At 44.1% G+C, this 25,797-nt stretch overlaps 1 long non-coding RNA gene across 1 annotated transcript in view; it reads right to left on the bottom strand.

Annotated features, from left to right (window-relative positions):
• The window catches only part of LOC144785200 (uncharacterized), a 61,509-nt gene extending 38,595 nt beyond the window's left edge, over nucleotides 1-22,914 (bottom strand). Inside the window, exon 1 of the long non-coding RNA XR_013601809.1 lies at nucleotides 22,849-22,914. This is a non-coding gene — a long non-coding RNA (uncharacterized LOC144785200). The remainder of the gene's footprint in view (nucleotides 1-22,848) is intronic.
• Nucleotides 22,915-25,797: the final 2,883 nt, after the last annotated feature.

Here is a 25,797-nt window from a genome sequence, read left to right as displayed (position 1 = left end):
TGTTTCAAGCTTCCAAATGGGGAGACTACTACTGCTTATGCTGTTACCACCTTGTGCACAATTGTTGAGACGGCACGTATTGGACATAATTCAGCCCAAGCAGCTGAATTGATAGCCTTGACTAGAGCATGTGTGTTGTCAAAGGGAAAGAGAGTGAATGTGTATACAGATAGCCAGTATGCTTTTGGCGTTGCACATAGTTTTGGTAGGTTATGGAGGGAGAGAGGATTCTTTACCTCCCACGGGACAAAGATTCAGCATGGCCAATTAGTGACTGATCTTCTTGAGTCACTTACCTTACCTGCACAGATAGCAATCATAAAGTGCAGCGCGCATAGGAAAGTCACAGATGATGTGGGTCATGGAAATGCGTTTGCAGACGAAGTAGCAAAAACTATAGCTAGAGACACAGCTAGTCGAATGTATGTGGCAGGTCCTGCAAACTGGGTTAGGGAAATTGGAATGTGTGAAGACACGATTGAGAGTGTGAAAACGATTCAGGGAGAAGCAACTGAGAAGGAATTAGGAACGTGGAAAGAAAGTACGGGAATGTTAGACTCGACGGGTTGTTGGACGGAATTGTCAGAACATCAGCAATGGTTATTACCGGACGCTTATTTATTGCCGGTTGTAACTATGGCTCATGGTCCAGCTCATATTAGTGCGAAAGGCATTTGTAAACTCTTGGCTCCCGTATGGCAGAATGAAGGAATTCCAAAATGTGCAGAGAACGTGGTTAAGCATTGTATTGTTCGTCTAATGCATAACCCAGGAAAAGGTACCCCATTTCCGGCACGTCATTTTTCTCCCCCATCATATCCTTTTGAGGTGTTGCAGATCGATTACATTCATATGGATCGATGCAACAATCTTAAGTATGTTCTGGTGGTGGTATGTGCCTTTTCCCGCTGGATAGAGGCCTACCCCTTGAAAGATAACACTGCTCTGTCAACTGCTAAAGTGTTACTTAAAGAGTTCTTCCCCAGATTTGGTTCGTCGCGAATTGTCTGGAGTGACAATGGAGGTGAATTCGTGGGTCAAATAATGCAGAAAGTATGTTCTGGTCTTGGCATCAGACAAAAATTCCATGCGGCAAACCATCCACAGTCAGCAGATTTGGTTGAGTGTTATAATGGTACACTCAAACTCAGGGCCGGACTGGGAACCAAAACCGGCCCTGGCAAAGTGCTCGGCCGGCCCCCCGCCCCCCCGGGCGGGAGGGGGACGAGCGCTTTGCCAGGGCCGCTTTTCAGCCGATTTTGTTACAGGGCCGATTTTGCAGCTATGCTGCAAAAACGGCTCTGCAACAAAAACGGCCCCCAGGGCCCAAAACCGGCCCCCACCCTTGCGGCCGACCGGGGGATTGCCCGGTGCCCACAACGGCCAGTCCGGGCCTGCTCAAACTTAAACTAGCTAAGATACAAGCCAGTACGGGTCTTGCTTGGCCAGATGCCTTGCCCCTAGCTCCTTTGTCAACCAGAACTACTGTGCACTCTCGTATGGGACTTAGCCCATATGAAGAGGTATTTGGACGCCAAGCTAATGTTTGGGGTGTCCCTCGCCCCAAGAGATATTCTGATATACCATATCCTCTGTTGATTGATTATTTGCATGATTTGACTACTAAATTAAGTGTTATTCGTCAACAGGTACAAAGTGCTCTACCGGAGGCCTCCACGTACCCAGGTCACACCATTTTGCCCGGTGACTGGGTCTGCATCAAGAATTTTCAACGGACTAAGAATCTGGAGCCTCATTGGTCTGCGCCTACGCAAGTTTTGCTCGTCACCCGCACAGCTGTGAAAGTGGTCGGCAAGCGAAATTGGGTGCATGGCGTGCACTGCAAGAGAGTGCCATTGCCATTACCCTTCGACCAGTGGATTCGCAGTGGTGTAAGAGAATCAGACACTACAGCGGTTCCTTGTTTTGTGCCTTTCAGTGATGCCCAAATTTATGGAACTCAGTCTGAGAAAGCAGATGACGATATTCTTCAAGCCGCTGTGCCTGCGCATCTTCGAATAGACACTACAAATCCAAAAACTTTATTCAAGGACCAGACAGTGCCGAGTAAAACACGCTACAACTTGGGGCCGAGAGCTGACCAAAGGAACTGAACACTTTGAACACTTTTTTCCTTCACACTACTTAAAGACATTTTTTTGTTGTTTTGTTCTTTTTTTGCCTCTTTGTTTTTGTGTAATATTTAGTATTAGATGTGCCATCTGTCTCCGTCGCAAGGTCACGGTAGGAGACTCAGACTGTAACCTGATTTTCTGTTCTTTTAGTAAGTGGCTAGCGCCTCAGGATATACAGAAGTACATAGCTGAGTGATTGAGGAAGATTGCCGTGAGCGACATTTTTTTTTAGATAAAGATGGATGGTACAATAACAATAAGTAGGGAAAATAGGAAGCAGGAAATGAGATTGAAATATTGTAAATCATTTCGTAGTCGATTTGGCGTAACTTTATGTATTTTTATGTTTTTGTGTATTTTATTAGCCTGCATAGGTTGGATTGTCCATGTTTTACACCCGAGAAATGTTGCTAACTCTACAACCTTTTTGCCCTCTCGTCTTTCTGTCTTTTCACATAAAATGCATACTCTACCCCCTCATGAACAGATAAGGAGAGCTGAATATATAAATAATACGTTTATCCAGTTGTTACACCAACACCAGTTGGCCATTAATATGACTGACTGTTGGGTGTGCGGTCTTATGCCACACAATACACAAAAGGGGATGCCGTATTTGGTTCTCCCCTTCTCATATGAAGGTTCAGCTTGGGCTTACCTGACTATGTTTTCGGCCATATACCACAACAGACTTAGAAATCCTCTAAAGACTTCTGGGACTGGATTGGATTTCAGCCACAGCTCTTTGATCAAAGGCATAGTGGTGATGGCTAAGATTGTAGAAAAGGGCAAAATTCCGTTAGATGAGAAGAGAGCTTATGAAGGATGGAATGTTACCCACTATGTTTCTAGTCTTGGTGACAAAACTAGAAAGGGTGAGTCTTCTCCAGTATGGACTGTACCCCATCAAGGTAATCTTTGTCTCCAAGTCAATAGTAAGAAGACTGACAACAAGCAGAGTTGTTTGCACACCTACATTTTCTCGTCCCCTAATTTCCCTCCATTGGTTCCGTCTCAAGGAACATATTTTGTTTGTAAAGATAGAGCTTACACCTGGCTCCCTTCCAACTTTTCTGGAACCTGTTATATACCCTTCCTTCTTCCCCCTACATATTCGGCTCCGTCAGACCACCACAGAATTAGATATAGCTGAGGTATATTCGATGCTAAGGACACGGCAGCACAAGAGGGAGGGGATTTCCTTAAAGGATTCCTCCCCTTTTGGGGCCCAATGGTCAACAGCAGAAACATCAGGCAATTGGTTCGTGTGGTTGAGACCACTATTAATGTTACTGCAGCTGCCATAGGTAACATTACAGCAGAGCTTCAGGCTGATCGTCTTATGACGTTGCAAAATCGAATTGCGCTAGATGTGATCCTAGCAGACCGAGGAGGTGTCTGTAAATTGATCAGATCTAGCTGCTGCATTTATATTCCAGACGATGCTCCGGCAGTATATCAAGCCATTTCCAAATTGCATACCATCTCCGAGTCAATTCATCAGGACGAAGGGGATTGGTCTTTTATGGGATGGTTTTGGGGAATATTGTCAACATGGGGATGGAAGATCTTAACGTTCCTGGGAGCAATTTTGGCCATCATATTCTCTTGTTGTCTGTGCGTTCAATGTGGTCCCGCAGTGTGTGGCCTACTGGCTACTTTATGCGTTCCACGTCCTGCAACTCAGAGGACAGAGAATATTAGGATGGTGGTGCAGCAGCAGCTTGAGGATTTTATGAACATCGATGCTGATTCCGACTCAGATTAGCATGAGTTGGTTTGTTTTTGCCTGAGTAATGGCAAAAGGAGGGTCTGAGGTTCTGTAAATTACAAATTCGTTTGTGCTCAGCCTCCATTTTGTAATCGCCGCCATTTTGTGTTGCCCTCACTCAGGCAGCGCGGCGAACGCGATGTTTTTGTCATTTCTGCATTCACGTGTCAGGTGGCTTCCTTGCTTATGTTTACTAACGAGTGTCAGGGTCTGGCAGAGTACAGTCATTCCTGTCTGAGCTGATTAATCCCCGTCCGGACTACTTGTTGGCTCACACCATTCTTTCCTCCAGGTTATCTTATCTGCTGTCCTTCGCTACATGTCTCATGCATTCTCCTGTTTCACGATTGTCCTTCTACAACATGCAGCTGTGTTTTCTCTACTTGTAAATCGAATTGTGTGGATTCACTCGTAATTTACTCAAGGGGTCGAATAACAAACATAACCGGGAAACTTGAGTTGCTTTGGACTTAAAGCATTGTCTATAACGTTTGCCTATGTCTCATGCTCTTGCGTGATTGCATTTTGTATTGTATTGTACCGTATATAAACCTGTGCGCCACGGAGTTAAGTGGCAGTCTCTTTTGAACTTCGTTATACTGACGACTTCTAAGACCACTGTACTAGCTGCAGCTAATAAATACCATCTTCTACGCCAGACGAAGAGTCCGTGTCTCTGTTTTTGACAAGGCAGGTGAATCCCGGGGATCTTAGGCGTACCCTGCGCCGCCGGGCCTTAAGGCTGCGGTTCTCCACTGTCGTGTATTTCTATAGGTTCTGAATCAGTCCCCCTATTCCTGACCCTATTCTGGTTAAACTAACTATCAAGTTAACTAACAGTCAGCCCATGAGGCAAGAAAACCCCCATGATGCAGATACCGTTATCTGACGCAGTCACACTCCGGCACAGGAACGTGTTATCTGATTAGGTCATAACGCTTGAGATCTAATTAGACAAGCGACATTCCTCCAGCCCCTGATAAGGCATACGACGTTCTCATAACAAATCAAACCTATGACAACCTGGAAAATCCGTGCGGCCATTGTTTTGATTTCACAGAGAACTTTAGTAAAGAATGTGCTAACGAGCAAGTCGTATGACATCTTTATTGACGTATCTATGTCCATCCTTACGTCAATCTCGGCACCTTTAAGGTATAAATATTGCCGACCTTGCCCTATGCAAACACACGCGTGGTGACAAGACGGAGCAGCCATACTTGCCGAAGCCGAGAGCAGAAGCAGACCCCGCTGGCAGCAGCCCCGCCTTCCTGACGCGCTGAGAGACGCGCTGCTATCTCAAGCCGAGAGACCCAGCACCGGCGCTTCTGGGCAGCCCTCGCAGGCAGCCTGGAATATCGAGAGCAGAGAAAGAGATACCATTCCTCATTCATCCTAACTTCCAGGTACAGAACTGAATAACCCCTCACAGAGAATTCTTTAGTTATTCACTTGGCAAAAACAAACTTAACTTAAACTGTAACTTTCTATTCCCGCCCACGCATTAGACTTAGGTCAGGTACACGGGGTAGGCGTATTTAGAAACACCAGTTGAGTACGTTTAGTCAAATGTATATGTGTATGTAAATATATTTTAATCATTTTAAACATCATATGGCTCAGAAACCATATCAATGTTTTTACAGTATTATTTTATACTATTGCTTTTAATGTATGCACTTTACTTAACTATAAGTATTGCAATAATATCGATCCATTTCTCTTGTACGAGAAAAGAGACTGATCAATAAATAACACCTTTTTATTGAACACGCCCGTCTCTTCCTTTTCTCTACATTCTGATGAGACTAAGAATGCACGTACTGACTGAGTAAAATAATTGCCTTGTGCTCACACGACTCTTGAGATTGACTCTTGATTAGGGGAGAGCAAAGTTGTCATGTTCTATGGTTGTCAGAAACTAAATCCCTTCTTGTCTAATCAGGGAAGTTAATCCTTCCTTGAACATTCGAGAAAGTTTCTAGCGAACTCTGAGCTTAGCTGGCAAACCCAAAAATTAAGTCTAGTATCGACAGTAGTAGACCTAGTTAACGTCTGGCCTAGGCCTTTACTGCTGTAGGTACTATTCCAATGCGCAGAGCCTATTGGGAAAATAGGAGCTACACTACATGGCGCCCAACGCGTTTGGAAAGGGCGATAAAACTAACGTAAGACATTTAGAGTAACTCAGTCGTGCTTTCTCACTCAGACCCCTTTTCCCAAATACTCCAAAGACGTCTGGAGTGGGTGAAAGGTAATATCCTCCAAAACCTCGCAGGAGGGAACTCCTATGTATGGTTCTTGGTATAGTCAACGTTGAAGGATAAACAGTTCCAAAATATTGTGCATCTAATCTTTGTTCCATAAGAAACCTGATCTGCAAACAAAAGACATAAGCTTCCTGTCGGTAAAATGGCAGAGAGTGATGATGAAAGAGAGGCAGTTAGATTAGCAACTGAACTCGCAGATGCTGATGCTACCATGCAAGCAGCAGACGCGGATATAATACTCATTCCGGTCATCAAAAGGAGATCTATAACCTTAAAACTTATAGAAAATGGACTGACACCTAGAGGTGGCACAGTCATATTCGTAATTGAGGCACACGAATATCGGCAGACAGAGGTATACTATTCATGGATACATTTTCCGGCAGCAAATGCTGTAACAAAGTACTTCCACTATTACAAAGTAGAGGAACCTCCTGAAACGTACACTCCTTTCGAGGAGGTGGAAGTACCACTCAAATTCCAAGAGCATTTGCTCTTATTTGATGGCGCCCTAAAACATAACAATCACATTACAAGGCTCGGTCCTTTAGGAAGACCAGGAGCAACGTGGCCGGTCTTAGCCGGATACACACCACATCCAGACATCGAAAGAATGCCTGCAGCAGAGCTGTTAATACAGCTAAAACAACTACTAAAAATTCATAGACAATTAGTTCAGTATGTAATGCGGACTTCAACAATTCAGCCAGCGATTAAACTTCCACAGCTGACCCCTCACCAGGGGAACACAAATAAAATTACACCACAGAACATCCAATCCTGCCTAGGTAAAGTTCCAGCTAAACGGGAACAAATACCATTCTGGTTGGCACAGAAAATCACCCAAATAGAGGCGGTGTTTCCTGACACCACCCCGCTGGAAAAACACAGGATTCTGACTATATGTCTCCCAATGGGAATCGCACCACACATTGAGGACTGTGACACTTGGGGTACAGTCTTTGCTTCCATCTACACAAAAACGCACGGTGTTCCATCCATTTCGGTAATACCAGATGTGCTAAAACAAATTCAAGATGAATACGGTCCAGAACCTGCTTTAACTCTTGGTATGAAATTACTAAAAGACTTCAAGCAGGTCTCGGCTATATTATTAGCCAACATAAAAGGTGAAGCAGCAAACGTGGCGATCCGCCAGAGGTTAAAAGAGACAGATATAGCAGACCAACCAGCTGAAATTGCCAGAATCATAGAAAAATCCTATGAAGAACTAGGCAGAGATAGTCTAGGTGGAATACCAGTAAAACCGCAACTGACTACAAGTCCAGAAAAAATATTTTTTAATAATAATAATTCACCAAAAAAGAACTGGGATGGAAATAAAGAATCCAATCCTAAAGAAAAGAAATTCCAGTCCAGAGGAAGGTCTCCGAGGCGAAGAGAGAAATCTCCAAACCAAAGACAGAGGTCACCACAGAGTGACCCCTCTGGGAATAGATATAACCTTAGAAATAGGGATAATATTAAAAAACCTGATAGATATCAAGACATTGATACACGTCCCTCTCAATCTTTTCAGAATTCCTCGCAGAAATCGGAAAGAAGAGGACGATCAGAAGAGCACGCCAAGTCCTAAGACAAGGAATCTGCTCAGCTAAAAAAGAAATTACAATTTCCAAAAAAGAAGGTAGCCAGTATCAAGGTAGTTAAAAATGCCGAGAATACTGAGGACACAACTGAAAAACGGAGAGTGGGCTCAGACAATGCTAGACAGCGCAGCAGAGGTGAGCATAGCTCGCAAAGTCCTTATGAATCATCTGGAGACAGTGGACACGAATGAATACCTTCAAGTGGAAACTGCAGACACCAGAGTTAGCAAGCCCCACAAGATATACGAGATAACATTACGTATAGAGGGAGATAAGACTAGGAAAATAAGGGGACTATTTTGGGATAACCTCTCCAAAGGCTATGACATCCTTCTAGCTGAAAAAGACTGGCCACCAGAGTTTGTCAGGGAGTGCCCTCATGGCGAAGAAGTAATTATGCCTGCCTTCTCGAATCAAATACCGATTCATAAAAAATACACACTTGCTAGAAAGTGGGCAGTGGCCTTAGCACCTGCTTTATATAAAAATCATGTAGGATGGGATGAGGATTCTCCTCCTCACAAAATACAGTTAAAATCACAACCTACTGCACAAAGGCAGTACCCAATTAAGCAAGAAGCTAAAAAACAAGTAAATGAAATACTAGATCAGCTAGAATACCAGGGGGTGATTGAAACTTGCACCTCACAAATGAACAATCCTTTGTTTCCGGTCTCCAAACCAGACAATTCATATCGTCTAGTTTTGGATTACCGACACCTTAACACATGTTGCAAAACCTTTGCAGTGCAAAACTCACACAGTGCTGCACTAATGAATAACATAGTGCGCAAAAAATACAAAACTACCTTGGACATTTCCAATGGATTCTTTTGTCAAAACATAGCACCGGAGAGCAGATATTTAACTGCATTCTCAGTAAATGGCACTCAAAAACAATTCTGTTGGTTAGCCCAGGGGTACAAGAACAGCCCGGGGGTATTCTCAGCGAGAGTAACAGAATTACTACAACTATATGATGATGAAGCATTATCTTATGTTGATGACATTTACCTAACAGATGATGACTTGGAGACTCACTTGAAAAGAGTGAACACCATAATACTTGGGTTCGCTGCAGAGGGTTACAAATTCAACTTCAAAAAATCCAGAATTGGCCATCTAAAATTCTATACGAAGGATATGAATTATCAAGTATAGCCTGGTTGACAATTTTTTAAGAACTAGAAGAATTAAAACATCTAAAATATGAAAAGACGTATCCTCTGCCAATCGACATTCTTCCTCTACGACATTACGCCTGTGTAATCTATACAGACGGACATGCTCAACCCTCCGTTTGGGGAGAACATGCATACAACCCCACATGTGAGATTACAAAAGAAGTGTGGCGCGGAGGTAAACTAAGACCTCTATTAACAAAATCACACTCAGTAGAAACTAATTCAGAACTACAAACTGAAATAATAGCTTTGAAAATGGCGCTAGATAATGCGGATCGTGAATTCCCGACGCTTATAGTGTCAGATTCATATTACTGCGTCAAAGCATATAACAAGGATTTGCAGACATGGATTCAGAACGGTTACAAAGATGACACAGATGCACCAATAAAGCAGAGACTGCTCTGGGAACAAGTAGCTCTTTTGAAAAAAGAACTACCAAAGACTCACGTGACTCACTCACTGAGTCATCAACGTGATGGCGTTCACGTTGTAGGGAATTCATTGGCTGAAACAGCCGCAGCGGCAGCCACTAAATCGGCTCCCGTAGATCGAAAAAAGCGTACATTAAAATACATTGACGGTGAAACAATGCTGGCGGTGAAAACGTCATCAAAAGGCGACTGCTCAGCGTTACCGATCAACTATCCACTCAATTAGACATACATAATCGATGCAAACTCCGTCCCTTTTGCTCGAATCCCTGGAGTGGGGGATAGAGTGATTCCAAACATGGACAGGAGAAACTTGTTAATCGCAGACGCACACATGGGCGAGGGTCACAGACACCTTAAATTAAAAGATTCTCTGGAAGAATTACAATCACGGTACTGGTGGCCAGGCATGAGCCTGCACTACACCATGTTTGTAAAAAACTGCCCAAACTACAACAGAGATCGCAGTGGGGAGAGAAGCAGTTTAATACCTCGTCGTATCAAGGCAGATAATATTACCAGCAAAAAGAATGGCTTGCGATTAACATATACAGGCTAGTTTCCACTTATAATGTAGATCACCAGCACTCGGCTGACGTCCGGACTATTATACAAGATTTGCGAGTCTAAATGGCATATACGCTAAGAGCATGCTACGTTCGACCATTGTTTTCACTCAGGCAATCCAGCCTGGGGGGGAAACATGGCCAAATGAGCACAGCCCAGCGGGAATCTTCTCACTTCCTTCCTGAGGGTACGGGATGGTGTAAAGAAAAAACCAAGGCAGAAAGCAATCTATAATGGAAAGGATATTAGGTTCGGGAGCTGGGTGGGTCAAACATCTAATAAGTGTCCAACGTAGTCTAAATAACTTGCCAAGAAATTCTCTGAAGGGATTCAGTCCGTACGAATTATTATTCGGAACTAGGATGTTGATCTCTGACCTTGATAGTCAGACTTCAGTGGTAATAGAAAAAACCTTTGATGTCAAAGACCGTTTGGCTATTTTGCAGGACTTAAACAAAACAAGAAAAGACCTGAGCAACATACAGTTGAAACAACAGCCAACAACCACTGAAGGATCACCACCTGTCCCAGCAAGACCTGTCTGGATTCCAAAAGTCGGGGATCTAGTCAGGGAGAAGATCGCGGTAAAGAAGGAATTTGGGCCTTCTTACAGAAAAGCAGTTCCTGTCTTGTCTGTCAACGGGACAAGATCAGTTGTACTACCGCCACTTGCTGGAAAAAAGGAGAACCGAGTTGTATCCATCGACCTGGTAAAACCACAACATGTGGCCGATAACAAACAGTAGGCCAAGTGGACTCCCAATAAGTAGCAGAACACCAAGGTTTGCTACCAGTACAGAGGTCCTAACAAAGAGGCTCATCACATTCGAAACGCCTACAGAAGAACAAGAAGGACTATGCAACAATGCAATAGAACTCAGACCTCTTAAAACCCAAATAAAGACATTTAGCAGAGACACACCAATCTATACTGAAGTACCAAGTGAAAATGCAAAAAACAAAAATCCTGAACCAATTGGAACAATTGACAGAACTGCATCCGGTTACTTCATCAACTTCGATGATTCCTCTGAAGGCTTCAGTGAATCAAAGACACAGCCATCATCAAAATCCTTTAAAGACAAAGCTAAGGAACTTTTGAAACATCTGAAAGAAACATATTTGGTTTCTCCATGGATTGAATTTTGGGTGGGTTTTGGTGCATTTATCCTCATACTTTGGCTCATCATGGTATTTACTTTGGGACGCTTCATTGAGGGAAAATATGCTAAAATGGACACAGCAAGTCAGAACATCAACTTGGTCCTCAAACCACACACATCTTCACACGTCGAGAAAAGAGAACTTTCTTCAGAACTTTCTTCAGCCAACTTCACAGCCAATCCTATACCTGGTGGGGTAGCCTGGGACAACACTGACTATGAAATTTATGGTCCGGTCGAGATCCTGAAATATCCACACCAAATCAAGATCTCTTTGAGTGACTTTGCAAAACCAAACTCAGTTGCTGATGATTGGGACTTCGAGAGTATTAACAACATGATGTCTGACTTAGTAATGTCTGCTAAATTTACAAAACATGATTATTTGCAAGGTTCTACAAATTATGATAGTATGTATTGCTATAACCATTATGGTAACCATTTTTTGCATACATCTGCACAACCTAGAAATGTTTTAAATTATAATCAATGGGAACATTGCGCTACACCTCCAAAAGGGAGCTCTAGAACCGTGTATGACAAATATTCATATTTTTCAGGTTTTAACATAAGTAATGCTGAAACATTTTATTTTAAATTGTCAAACAAGACAGGGATGAAAACCATGATAACCAACACAAAATTGATATATTCAGATTCATTCTTTGAAAAAATGAATACATTTGGATTTGATTATTGGGACAAAAATGTTGATTTGAAAAGTGTTTGGGGTACAAAAGAATGGCAAGTACAGGGTTTAGAAGCTTTGTTTAGAGCCTGCATGATCCCAGAACAAATGATATTTTTAAATGACACTGTTCAACAAACCACCTGTCTTGGCTTAGCCAAAATCAAAGATTTAAATAAACCGTCTATTCCAAAGCCAACAATGTTTAGCAATAACTCTGATACAGATGAAGAAATAGACGTAAACCATATATTAAACCAAAACAGAACACATCCTGATTGGAAACAATGGTTGATCTGGCCCACAGATACAAATAACTGTCAAGATAGATTCCTGAATAAAACACAGGGTTTTAAAATGACCAGGCCAGACCCTAGATATCCCCAAAGACATCACCCAGGGATAATAACAACCTACAGTGTGGGCAAATTATGCCTTCAATGGCTACAGACTTCCACACTGCCTGAAATTAAGCAACATCTAATTTTACTTACTGATGGTGCTGACTTGCGTGATTTCATAATGGGACCACGCAAACAGCGTCAAAAGCGTTTCATAGCAGCCTCTGTATATGCAGCATACAATGAGGCCTGGAAGGTTACTCAAATTGAGACAGCAGAAAGAATACGGGAAATTGACCGTATTAATTTGGAAAAATCACTTTCTGTAGTGGACAATGGGTTAATGACTCTGTCCTCCAGAATTTTTTCATTGGACAGCATTGTGTCTTCAGCAATCGATATATTATCGCAAGACTTACTGTTATTACAACATGGTCAGTCACAATTGCGTTCCATTGTACAGCTTGGCTGGACGTTACAAAATCTGCGTTCAGGCTATGTGCCTTGGCGTTTAATCAACACAACGTCACTATTCCAAATCTTTAACCTTACTGATAGACAAATCGGTATGGCGCAAAAGGGTGCTGATTATACAATCTTGAGCATTGAAAAACTAGAAAGATTACCAATGACAATGTCAGAACGACCTGTCAGTGAATGGATAATACACGGAATCATAAATATTCCAATCTCAACCTTCAGGTTTCAATACTGCCAAAAATATATACAGGCTGGCATGTACGAGAAATTGGGAAAGGGGTACCTTAAAACAACTTGGAACCTGCCCTATTCACATGCATGTGTCAGTAATAAAGGACAGAAAGTGTTTCTTAGTGGCAACAATTGTGCTATGTCACTAAGCGGCACGCTTCTGTGTAACGGAATTAGTTTGCATGGAGCCTGTGAAGGGAATTCATACAACCTTTCATGTCACCAGCAAGGCGCACCTGCAACTGAAATAGAACCATTCTTTCAAAGACTCTATAATGGGAGTTACATTCTTATTGTAGACCGCAGATGCTGCAGTCTTATGCCCGGGACTCCTTATCTAGTAACTACAACGGCGAAGGTCAAGTGCTGTGGACGCTCTTTATTCCCCAGCTCCTTTCCAGACAGGGAGGCAAGGGCATGGCCCAGTTTGAAAATGACTTCTATTCGAATAGACACTTTAAGCAGAATGAAAACAGTGCTTCTTCAGACGCCTACAAGGCTCACGTCATCAAAAGAAACGTATGATCTACAAGTCGCAAGGACGACTGCAGAGATACATACATTATTATCAACTAATTCCCCCGTACATTTCGCGGAAATCCTAAGCGAAATCTTAAATATCTCTGATACCACTGGGGTCTCAAAGGTATTTAAGACAGTATTTTCGATGGCATTAACACCATTCAAAGCCATACTGGGTATTTTTCCAGATTTCGTCCATTCGATTTTTGGCGGACTTCCCCTGATCCTGGGACTAATTGCAGGAATCCTATTCCTAGTCCTTATTTTTCGTTATGGCAAACCATGTCACAGATCAAACTCTCGCGACAATGGAAGATACGATCCTAGCCATTGGATACCGGGACCGGATATCAAAAATCCTGGGACTCTCCCGGCTTAGAGACCTAAACATGACTTGGTTTCTATCATTTCGACCAATGTGGCAAAGGTGTGTTTTACCTGTACTAAGGTGTCTGCTATGCGGAGAAGAATGCGTGTTAGACACCTGTCTGACGCTACAATCGGATGCGCCAGTGGATGCAGATACACTGTTGGTTCCTACCAAGGTTCACGCTTTGTGCTGCCCTCAAAGGCTGCCAATCCTGATGACGGCATTCCTGGAATCTTCACCACTGCGATTGAAGAGTAGTGAAGTTCAAGATGAAAGCAGCATCGAACAGGTACGACCTTCTGTCAGCAATGCGAATCAGAATGTCAATGGAGACAATCATGCGCACGAATGCATGGTTACACCTATTTCCGACTTAGTGGAACTTTCCCATGAAGCTGTTGACAGTTTTTTCGAAAGCCTGAATGATATGATGTTCTCTCCAGAACAGAAATAGAGACTTTTGAGTAAACTCGCACACGGCGTTCCCTGAATTCGGCCTTCAACTTTAAAAATAAAGTCACATGAACAATTTCACTCCAGTTCACGGACAGCAATTTTTTCAGCATGCCCCATAAAATATTTTTCTACATATTTTTTCCCGGGACACTGATCTTCTGCTTAAAGTAAGAAACTATTCCTAGAGAACTAAAATTTCTATTTTTAGATACTTTGTAGACTTTAGCTGCCCGCTGGTAGGTTCATTATGTGATGAAATGGTCTCGGACTTCCTTTCTGTATAGCCATATTAAGAGCCATTTCATGTGTATTTCTCATATACCGATAAGCAATAATGCATAAAAATGTGTGTTTACTTTTGCATTTGATTCATAGCTTAAGTGCATACAATATATATGACTGCAATTTTTCAGTATATTTGAAAATTTCGAAATGCATTTATGTATTTTGGGGTGGTAAGGTATACACTATACTCTATAGTATGTTGTACTATGTTATACTATGCATAGATTAGTAGATATGACCATAGTTAGCGTGGAGTGGGTGTCGTGTATTTCTATAGGTTCTGAATCAGTCCCCCTATTCCTGACCCTATTCTGGTTAAACTAACTATCAAGTTAACTAACAGTCAGCCCATGAGGCAAGAAAACCCCCATGATGCAGATACCGTTATCTGACGCAGTCACACTCCGGCACAGGAACGTGTTATCTGATTAGGTCATAACGCTTGAGATCTAATTAGACAAGCGACATTCCTCCAGCCCCTGATAAGGCATACGACGTTCTCATAACAAATCAAACCTATGACAACCTGGAAAATCCGTGCGGCCATTGTTTTGATTTCACAGAGAACTTTAGTAAAGAATGTGCTAACGAGCAAGTCGTATGACATCTTTATTGACGTATCTATGTCCATCCTTACGTCAATCTCGGCACCTTTAAGGTATAAATATTGCCGACCTTGCCCTATGCAAACACACGCGTGGTGACAAGACGGAGCAGCCATACTTGCCGAAGCCGAGAGCAGAAGCAGACCCCGCTGGCAGCAGCCCCGCCTTCCTGACGCGCTGAGAGACGCGCTGCTATCTCAAGCCGAGAGACCCAGCACCGGCGCTTCTGGGCAGCCCTCGCAGGCAGCCTGGAATATCGAGAGCAGAGAAAGAGATACCATTCCTCATTCATCCTAACTTCCAGGTACAGAACTGAATAACCCCTCACAGAGAATTCTTTAGTTATTCACTTGGCAAAAACAAACTTAACTTAAACTGTAACTTTCTATTCCCGCCCACGCATTAGACTTAGGTCAGGTACACGGGGTAGGCGTATTTAGAAACACCAGTTGAGTACGTTTAGTCAAATGTATATGTGTATGTAAATATATTTTAATCATTTTAAACATCATATGGCTCAGAAACCATATCAATGTTTTTACAGTATTATTTTATACTATTGCTTTTAATGTATGCACTTTACTTAACTATAAGTATTGCAATAATATCGATCCATTTCTCTTGTACGAGAAAAGAGACTGATCAATAAATAACACCTTTTTATTGAACACGCCCGTCTCTTCCTTTTCTCTACATTCTGATGAGACTAAGAATGCACGTACTGACTGAGTAAAATAATTGCCTTGTGCTCACACGACTCTTGAGATTGACTCTTGATTAGGGGAGAGCAAAGTTGTCATGTTCTATGGTTGTCAGAAACTAAATCCCTTCTTGTCTAATCAGGGAAGTTAATCCTTCCTTGAACATTCGAGAAAGTTTCTAGCGAACTCTGAGCTTAGCTGGCAAACCCAAAAATTAAGTCTAGTATCGACAGTAGTAGACCTAGTTAACGTCTGGCCTAGGCCTTTACTGCTGTAGGTACTATTCCAATGCGCAGAGCCTATTGGGAAAATAGGAGCTACACTACACCACCACCACTCAGGGGTTGCGGCCTGAGCGATTTTCTGCATCTTCCACTCTGATCTCTAATGTCCACACTTTAGCTTCCATCGCTTGTAAGCACTATTGTATCATTGCCATGGCTGGGTGGAGTCCTTCCAGCAAGTGCTTGTTAGTGGTAACTCTTTCCGCTAGTCTCTCATGGTCATCCTTGAGAATACTGATGTTGGTGCCTATAGCGTCAATCTTGAGCTCCAATGCTTCTTGAGAGGCGGTGTGGCATGTAGGATATATTGTAATGTGGGGTCGCCAGGAGGTCTCACTGGTGGTGGCACAGCCACCTCCTCCATTGATGTTGTGTTCGACTGCTCCTGGTCTTGTTCCTTTCTCCGGGAGAATTTGCCCATCTTCCCCAGAGTTCTTGCAATGACATGGTATTCAGATGTTGTGCAGTGTAGTCCCTGGACGACTCCAGATTCTATTCCTCACAGGGAGTGCAGGACCTTGTTCCTTACTGTTCATGGGGGGCTGCGTCATTAGCTGTCCAAGCGTCCGCCTGGATGGTCTGGGGAATCTGGGGTTGTAGGGCCAAGGTCCGCAATCCAAGGATGGGGAGCCTTTCTCACTGTCAGGCGCCTTTTCCCTCAGATGCACAGTCAGGCTTAGTTGTATGGTCCTCAAACGACATTTCCTCTGCTAGTTGTAATTAGGCCTCTGACGGGCACAGCCGGCCCAACTCGGGTGGGTACAGGCCATCAGTGAGGCTCAATCAAGGCAACAGCATCCGCAAATTTTTCACATTAATGATCCCCATACGCATACATCTATGTAATGCTTTAAATGCCGTTGCTCTGCAGGCTGTTGGAGCGAGTGGGCATTCGGGTAGGCGCGTGTTGGTCTTTACTAGCGCGGAGCGGTCTCTCCCTGCAATGCAGCTCTCAGTCGCCTCATACTGGCCTTTAAGATTTCTTGCCCTTCAATGTCAGTAAGGTGCTTATTTGTTCTTAGCCAGTGTGCAACCTTGTTTCGGGCCTATTCTCAGGATTCGATTTGAGACCTAATTCAAAGGAGGTAGTCCTGCCAGTATTAAGGCATATGGGCGAGATTCTGATGGTACATTTAGGATGGCGGTGTTGGGATTAGCAGTTGTAAGTCCAGCCTTTTCTTGGACAATGACCCTGTTACCCTGGCCTATGGTTTCCAAAAATGGAGGTCGGAGGGATATGCATGGGTCGGCATGTCCCTTTCAGGAGAGCATTGCAGAAGTAACCATTTCTCTGCTGCCCTTTACAGATTAGTGAACAATTGGATTAGTGGGGGGTTTGGGGGAATGGCCCTGTCGGGCTGGGCTAAGTTTCCGGCCACGGAAGTAAGCGGCAGGGCACTGTTATTTATGTCACCTGAGACAGAGCATCTATGTTTGGCACAGTTAATACAGGGGGATGATTTAACCATTAAATGTGCAATTGCTGTCAGAAGTTATAATATGGTGGCCAGTTTCTGCTCCAGGGCCTCTGACAGTGAAGCTTACTTATTATTGGCATGAAAAAGGAGCCCAAGGGAGCTGCTGTTTTTCTTCCTCCTTTCATTGCCTGATTTAATTGAGATTTCCCATGAGGAACATGTGTGGCAGTCTTTTTGCACTTCGCCATCAGCTTTGGGAAAGAGTTAGGGCTGACGTCCATTTGCTTTGCGCTTTCTCAAATTTACTCACCAACAATATTTCCCAACAATTCAACGTTACAAATGTTTGAGGGGTGGTCCAGCCCGGCCCACTTCGGCCCCTGACGGATGCAGGACAGACCATGGGCGTCCGCAGGGGGGGGGCAAGGAGGGGCGCTTGCCCCCCCTGGAGCGCCTCTCCTTGCCCCCTCCTGCGCAAGCCCATCTGTACCAATGCATCCAGGAGTGAGGCCTGACGCTGGGGCTTTTAAGCATTGCAGGGAACAGAGCTGTTCCCCTGCAAAAGGCCTCAGCTCCCTGATGGGGCGCCTCGCACTCCTCTGAGCATAAGAGCAGCCCCACCCCGCCAATTATCATTCTGCGTGGGGCTGATTGCCCCATACAGAATGACAATGGGTCAGTCTGGGCTGGCACAGCATGTGGTGGCCTCATCCAGCCTCGGTCCAGGGCAGGGCATTCTGTCACATGAAAGTGCAAAAACGCCCATGCTGCTGCTAGGTGAGAATCCACTTAGCCAAAGGAAGGCGGTGAAAGAAGTTGAAAGGAAAGGATTATAGTTTTAGTACAGCAACCATGATTGCTGCTTTTTTATTTTATTCAACTAACAACCATTGACAAAGCCAATAGTTCTGGCTTGTTGTAGGTGTAACAACGTTACTTGTATTATATATCTGGATGCAATGACAGAAGCAACAAAAATACCAGTCAGGCGGCACATTATATTAAGCACAGAAATTTAGCTTATGTGTTTTAAGGCACGCATTTTGTTACATCAAACACCCTTTTGAAGAGACCCCCTAGTTTTCTCATCCCACTGAAAGCTCTGGAAACAACACCATGTCACAGTCGCCCCACGTCAAGACCCTGCGCATCATGCATGACTCATGCCTTCCACTTTTTCAGATTGCCTATGTGCAGGGGCATAGTGAACCCTGCTCCACCCCACCCCTTACTTTAGGAACTACAGCGAGGGTGGAGGCCATGATGGGTCTCATAATTAATGTGAAAAGGTGAGTGAGTAAGTAAGTTAAGGGATGAGTGGATGGATGGATGGCTGGATAGATGAGTGAAACGATGGATGGATGGATGAGTGAAAGGGTGGATGACGGGCGAGTGAATGGGTGGATAGATGAGTGAAATGATGGATGGATTGATGAATTGATAAGTGAAAGGGTGGATTAATGAATTGATAAGTGAAAGGGTGAATGGATGGACGGATGAGTGAAAGGGTGGATGTAAGGCTGGATGAGTGAGGGAAAGGGCGGGTAGATGGACAAAAGGATGGATAGATGAGTGAAGGAGTGAAAGGGTGGATGGATGAGAGAAAGGGTGGATGGATGAGAGAAAGGATAGATGAATGATAGGTTCAATGGATGGATTCATGAGTGGATGAGTAGATGGATGGGTGGGTGGATGGAAGGATGGATGGCTAAGTGAAAGGGGAATTGAAAGAGGAAGGGGGATGTGTAAATGGATGACTGAACAGGTGAATGGCTGGATGGATGAGTTAATGGATGGATGTGTGGAAGAGTGGATGGATGAGTGTACAGATGGATGGAAGGAAACGTGATGGATAGGTTTGTAAATGGATGAATATGGACATGGATCGGCACACAGATGGAAGGACAGAATGAATCGTGAAAGACTGAATGATGGATGAAAGTATGATTACACATTGTAAGCCCCATTATCCTAAGCAACATTTCCTATATATTGACTTTCTCATTTATATGAGTGATTGTCTCTATATAATATGTGTGTGTTGTAACACACTCCAAAACTCTGCCCCACATATTTGGGATGAGTAGCACTATACAAGAAATTAAATACACATGAGAGAAGGTCTATGTGAAGATGAGGGGCGCCATTGGAGGGTGCTATCAAGGCCAGACTGGCCGGAACGGGCATCAGGCATTTTCTCTGGGAGCTGGAAAGGTGGGGGCAGTTTTGTTACCATAAAAAGACCTGCACATTTGCTTAAAGCTGCACGTATACTGACAAACCATGAAGTGCACAATTGTCTCAACCTAATATAAACTTATTTTCACTTGTACTTTAGTGGTTGTCTATTTACTTACTTATATACTATTGCGCACCCTTCTCTGATGTGTCTTTAAACCTTACCTTTTGTCCTGAATTTTGACTCTTTGTACTGAATTTTTACACTCACTCTCCTGAATTTGCACCCATGCCAGTTGGTCACTCTAGGCATCAAAGCGACCCCTCCAGGTACCGGTGGTTGGGGGGGCGGTGATCCTTGGCGTTCAGATAAAGGGGGCTACCAATGACAGAGGAGACAAGTGCAGGCGCCCTGCAACCCACTCATCACCACCACATGAAGGAAGAAAATAACCCGATCATTTCGTCGACCCAACGTCCTGAAAAAAACTTTCAGACACCATGGAAAGGCAGCAGCATTTGCTGTCTGCGAGTATGTCAAATTAGATTTGTACAATAAACCTATTTGTAAAGGAAACTGCATTAAATGTCTGCCCCATCACGGTCACCACTCAGTGTCTTCAATCCCTTGTTCACCCCTCTTTTAAACCTCACGTCAACTCCTCTCCCTCAAATTTCGGTCTTTTAAAGACCTGTGTGAAGTACTCGGGTGCGGCTGTGTGTGTGTGGTGTGCCGGGAAGCTGTCTCAGCCGGGCACACACATTCTTATAACATTCACACCCCTCAGAATGACAAATCACCACTTCTAGCTGCCTGGTCATGGCGTGGGAGAGGGAAGATGTGCACAGCAAGGGGAAAGGGATGGTGTCGCTTTTCTATTGTATAGGAATTTCTGCTGGCATCATAGCCCAGGGTTTGCTGTTTGTGCACTTGTATAGGTGTGTATCCATACAAGTGCACAGACAGCAAACCATGGGCTATGACGCCAGCAGGAATGACTTTACAAAGGAAAAGCGTCACCTGCATTGCCATCCCTTTCACCCTGCTGTCTGTGCACTTGTATACACATCCATGGCGCTGCTCACCAGAGAAATGGTGAACAGGGCCATGGATCTGCCTCTTTTTGCATCCAAGGGCAGAGACGAAGAAGCAGAGGAGGCCCAGGCAAGGAGAATCCAGGAGACATTTGACCAACAACTATCTAGAAAGTGAGACCTTCGGGAGGGGCTAGATGCCAGGACGACAGTGCTGCTGATCAGCCCAACTCCACCGAATAGTATCAGAAGAGCAGGCAGCAGTTTTTAAGTAAGTTCCAGTAACTTTAATGCATTCTGCAGCACCACCAGCATTACCTACTGGCTGCATATCTAGGTTACAGTGTTTTAGACTTACATGCATGTATACCTCATGGTGGACAGTCCCCTCCGAATATACGAATGTAGTGTAAGCTTGTAGGGGTAGATTTACAAGCCCCTTGGGCCACTTTTGCGACACTTTTCCCATGTTAATAGTGACGCAAAAGTGGCGCAGTGGCTTGTAAATCTGCCCCATAGCGTTCAGCTTTTGGCATGCCAGTGGGGTAATTTTAGGGTTTAGGGCGGGTATGGGTTTTGGGGTGGCAGGGATAATTTTAGGGTTCAAGGTGGGTATGAGTTTTGTGGTGCCAGGGGTAATTTGAGGGTTCAGGGCGAGTATGGGGTTTGGGGTGCTAGAGGAAATGTTAGGGTTCAGGGTGGATATGGGTTTTGGGGTGCCAGGGGTAATGTTAGGGTTCAGGGCGGGTATGAGTTTTGGGGGGGATGGGTAATTTTAGGGTTCAGGGTGGGTATGGGTTTTGTGATACCAGGGGGTAATTTTAGGGTTCAGGGTGGGTATGGGTTTTGGGTTGCAAGGGGGGACATTTTAGGGTTCAGGGCGGGTATGGGTTTTGGGGTACCAGGGGGACAATTTTAGGGGTCAGGGCGGGTATGGGTTATGGGTTTTGGGGTGCCAGGGGGCTAATTTCAGGGATTAGGGAATGTATGAGTTTTAAGGGGACAGAGTGTAATATTAGGGTTCATATGTGTGCTCTAATTGTTGTCCAGTTTCAAATGCAGAATTCACCACTTTTTTTCTCAGCTTGGCCTGAGCATTACCCGATCCTGATTGTCTGCCATTTTAGCCCCGCCCCTATTGATTAACATTAGCCACGCCCCTTCATTTGCCAGGTTAGCGCCCCCCCCCAAGGAAACAATTCTGTGGATGCCCATGGGACAGACCCATACTTGCCCAGGGCTTCACTAGATCGTGTTCCGTGCTGCGGGAGTATGGTGCCATCTTATGCGCTGTGGAATAAGGAAGTATGGGCGATGTAGTCTCCCCCCAGCAGTGTCTCAATCAACACGGCTCACCACCAACGGCATCCTCACTTGTACAGCCCCCTGCTGCCTGCGGGAACCCTGTGCCCTCTTATGCACTTTGGAATCAGGGATTTATGAGTGACGCAGTCTCCCCAGTGGTGTTTCGACCATCACAGCTCACTCCCAATGGCCTCTTCACTCGTACAGCTTCCTGCTGCCTACCGGAGCATGATGCTGTGGGTGATGTAGTTGATAGATGCACTCCAATGTGTAAACAGAATCATGGTTGAATTTGATGAATGCTCAAAGGCAAAGTTTCAGTGTGCAACCCTGGTACGTGCTCTGTCGAAAAACACACGTATATACTCTGGTGCTAGCTCATGCTCTAATGTACACCAGACCCAAGATGCACAACCGACAGGCATGGGTCAATATGATCAACAGTTTTAGTACAACTAAATCAATTGTTTTCTTTTTAATCAATGTTTCTTCTTTCTACAATGTTTTCTTCAGTACTTTTTGGGAGACAGTCTTTTCAATATTCAAATGCATGAGAAAAGCTAATCCAGGCTTATTTCTGCAACGTGTATCAATTCACAATCCGTCAAATTTTTCTGAGCATCTGTTAAATTCATTGATAATTTTGTTCACACATTGAAGTACATTCTATCGCTCATACAATCAATGTTTATATTTCTGTCCTATCAGGATAGTTTGCATCCTAGAATCAAGTTTGATAAAAAATAGCATACATCAGAGTAAAGGTAACAGTTATTGTAGGACACATGGTAATAGAAGCATTAGAGGTTACTCACTCTTTTTTGCAGCACAGTGGTCACTCAGTACATCAGTGGGAACCACTTTATTGTCACTTGTGTCTCTGAACAAAATATTTAAGAAAGAAAAACAAAATTGATTAAAGACAAAAAAATGTATCAAATAGACTAAGACAGTTGATCATAGTGGCCTATCCCTGTCGGTTTTATATTTTGAGCCTGGAGCACCTTTGGGCTCCAGCCAGCAACATGGTATATCTACGTGTTTTTGGACAGAGCATGCACCAGTGTGGCACACCAAAACTTTGCCTTTGAGCATTCGTCAAATTTATTGATAATTTTGTTTATACATCGAAGTGCATTCTACCACTGATATAATCAAAATAAACCTTTTAGCTGGCCCAAACCTTCCCATTTTTATATATATAAGTCACCCCTAAGGTAGGCTCTGGGTAACCCAAAGAGCAGGGTGCCATGTATTTAAAAGGCAGGATATATACTTTTAAGTTTACATGTCCTGGTAGTGAAAAGCTCTCATACTCGTTTTTAACTACTGCAAGGTCTATCTCTCCCATAGGATAACATTGGGATTACCTTATTACTTTTTATAAGTGTAAATTCCAACTGGGAAGAGATAAACCCTTCATGTCTGGTGTCTCTCGAATCACAATTTAAAATCCAAACTTATGGTGAAGCTGGATTTCAAATTGCTATTCTGAAAATCCACTTTTAGAAAGTTGCCATTTTTCTGCTTTATCCATTTGGTGCCTGTCTCTGATAACATGACTGGGTGTAGTTAATAGTCGGGCTTTGTGTATTCCTACACAGCCGCACACAATGGGAGCTTAGGCGTGTCTCAATCAGCCATCTCTGGCAGGAACGTATGGAGGAGCTGGGCATAGCCTCACTTACACCTGAATAGGCTGCGTCCTGTACACACACAAAGGGCTGCAAATTCACCTGTAGTGAGTCTGGAACAGGGTAATAAGGGAGGACCTCTGTGCACCTCAAAGTAATTTCTTTGAAGTCCCCCCCACTTCAAAGGCACCATTTGGTATAAGTACTGGACCTCAGATCCACCATGACAGTACACTTCTGGACCTGTGGATGCTCTTCCAGGAAGAATGGCTGCTGTGCTGCTGAAGGCCTGCCACTCTGCTGGACTGCTACTCTACAGACGCTTGCTTTGATGTGCTTACCTGCTGGCCTGCTGCCCTCGGGCCTGGGTGAGAAGGACTGGACCTGAATCACTTGATCCCAGAAACAAGAGTGACTCCAAGGGCTAGTTGGCGGGCCTCCTAATCTGAAGCCTCAGTTACATAACAGGCTTCCAACCCCTGTACCTAGACTCTGCCATCTGTGAGTCTACCCTGCCAAGTGGTGCCACCCAAGTCCTGGACCCTTGAAAGTTGGGCCAAGGTGCTTACCAGCAGAATCAACGCATGTTCTCTGATGAGCGACACATCCCCGTGTAGAACCGATGCGTGTACTCAGCTGAAAAAGACGTGACTTGCTGCCGCCTCCCACATATGGGACTGACACCTCACCTTAGGGACCTCCGCTGCGCGATGCATTTTCCGGTGCAAGCTCTTTGCATCCCTCTTTGACAGCCGCCTCAAGGGCGACGCCGAGTACCATATCGTAGCTTCGCCACTCATCTGAACCAAAGCAACGCCTTGGCTGCACCTCACATCTTCAACACTGGACTTCACATTGCAAGTCCCATCGGCAGGATCCTCGACGCAGCAGGAGCTGGACACACAGCCTCGCTGCGTCTCAAAACTGACGCATTGCCTCTGCTGTGTGACGCATCTACAAGGTGGATCCACACAACACTCCACATCCATGCACTTAAGGTACCCTGTTCAGAATTCCTAACTGGGTCCCTGTACCCGGCCCAAGCTCCATCGTGGTCAGCCTAAACTGGTGACTTTGTCCCAGTCCGGCACGACCAGATATCCCCCTGTAGCGCTTTGTGCTTTTTGGCGCTAGATTTCGCTAAAAACTTTAAACTTCAATAACTCTGATTTGGCTAATTTAATTTTTGTCGTTTTTGTCTTGTTTTCTTTATTACAACCTACTCTATTATCCTAACCCTGGTGTGGGATCTTTTATGTGGTTCTTTCACTAATTTACTGTTTGAAATGTTGCATAAATACTTTACACTTTGCCTCTAGGTTTAACCTGACTGCTCTGTGCCAAGCTATAAGAGAGTGAGCACATGTTAATTTAGAGTTTGGCTGCCTCTTACCCTGACTGGGATTATGGTTGCTGTTTGACCAGGTCTCATACCCCAGTCAACCAGCAACCCAGTTTCTAACATGTCTCTGCTTTTCCACATAGCTACTACCTTCCTGATGCTTATGATGGGTAAAACAGTGTATTTATAGGAATGTCACTTGTTGAAGTGCTTCATCGTCTGGTTTTTCTTGACCAACGGGTTACCTTATACATCTACCGGTTCTTACATAATAGGATCCCAATTCACCAAGTGGCTATGCAAAAGAGTAATTTTTGTTCATCTACCTCTGTCTGGGCAGACCAATCCAGACATACATGTATGTCAATTAGCTTTTATGTATGCTTGGGAAGGATTAACTTTCTTAAGTTGTCAGCATCTACAATGGGATGATCATTTGGCAAACAAGCCATTGCCTATTTATTAGCAAAGCAAACTGACCTATATGTCACTCGAAACGCCAAGGTAAATTATTGACTATGTGAAGTTTGCTTTAAGGGTGCCAGGGCAGAGGGGAGTTCAGCAGACTTCCCAGCAATGATATTTACTTTAGAATTGAGAGATGGTTGGACCTGGCCAATTCAAGAGGCATTTAATATTTTCTACGCACACTCGGGCAAGATTGAAACTGGCCTGGCAACATGTGCTTTGATATATCACTGTGGAACATAACATATTATAACACTGCTGTAAGAGATGCTAATTCCTTAGCTAACTCCCAGAGAACTGTGTATATTGTCAGTGACTAA

Source organism: Lissotriton helveticus, chromosome 10 (assembly GCF_964261635.1).
Source record: "Lissotriton helveticus chromosome 10, aLisHel1.1, whole genome shotgun sequence".
NCBI lineage: Eukaryota > Metazoa > Chordata > Amphibia > Caudata > Salamandridae > Lissotriton > Lissotriton helveticus.
The sequence above is the reverse complement of the archived record's forward strand: the minus strand, read 5'-3'. Positions and strand labels throughout refer to the sequence as shown.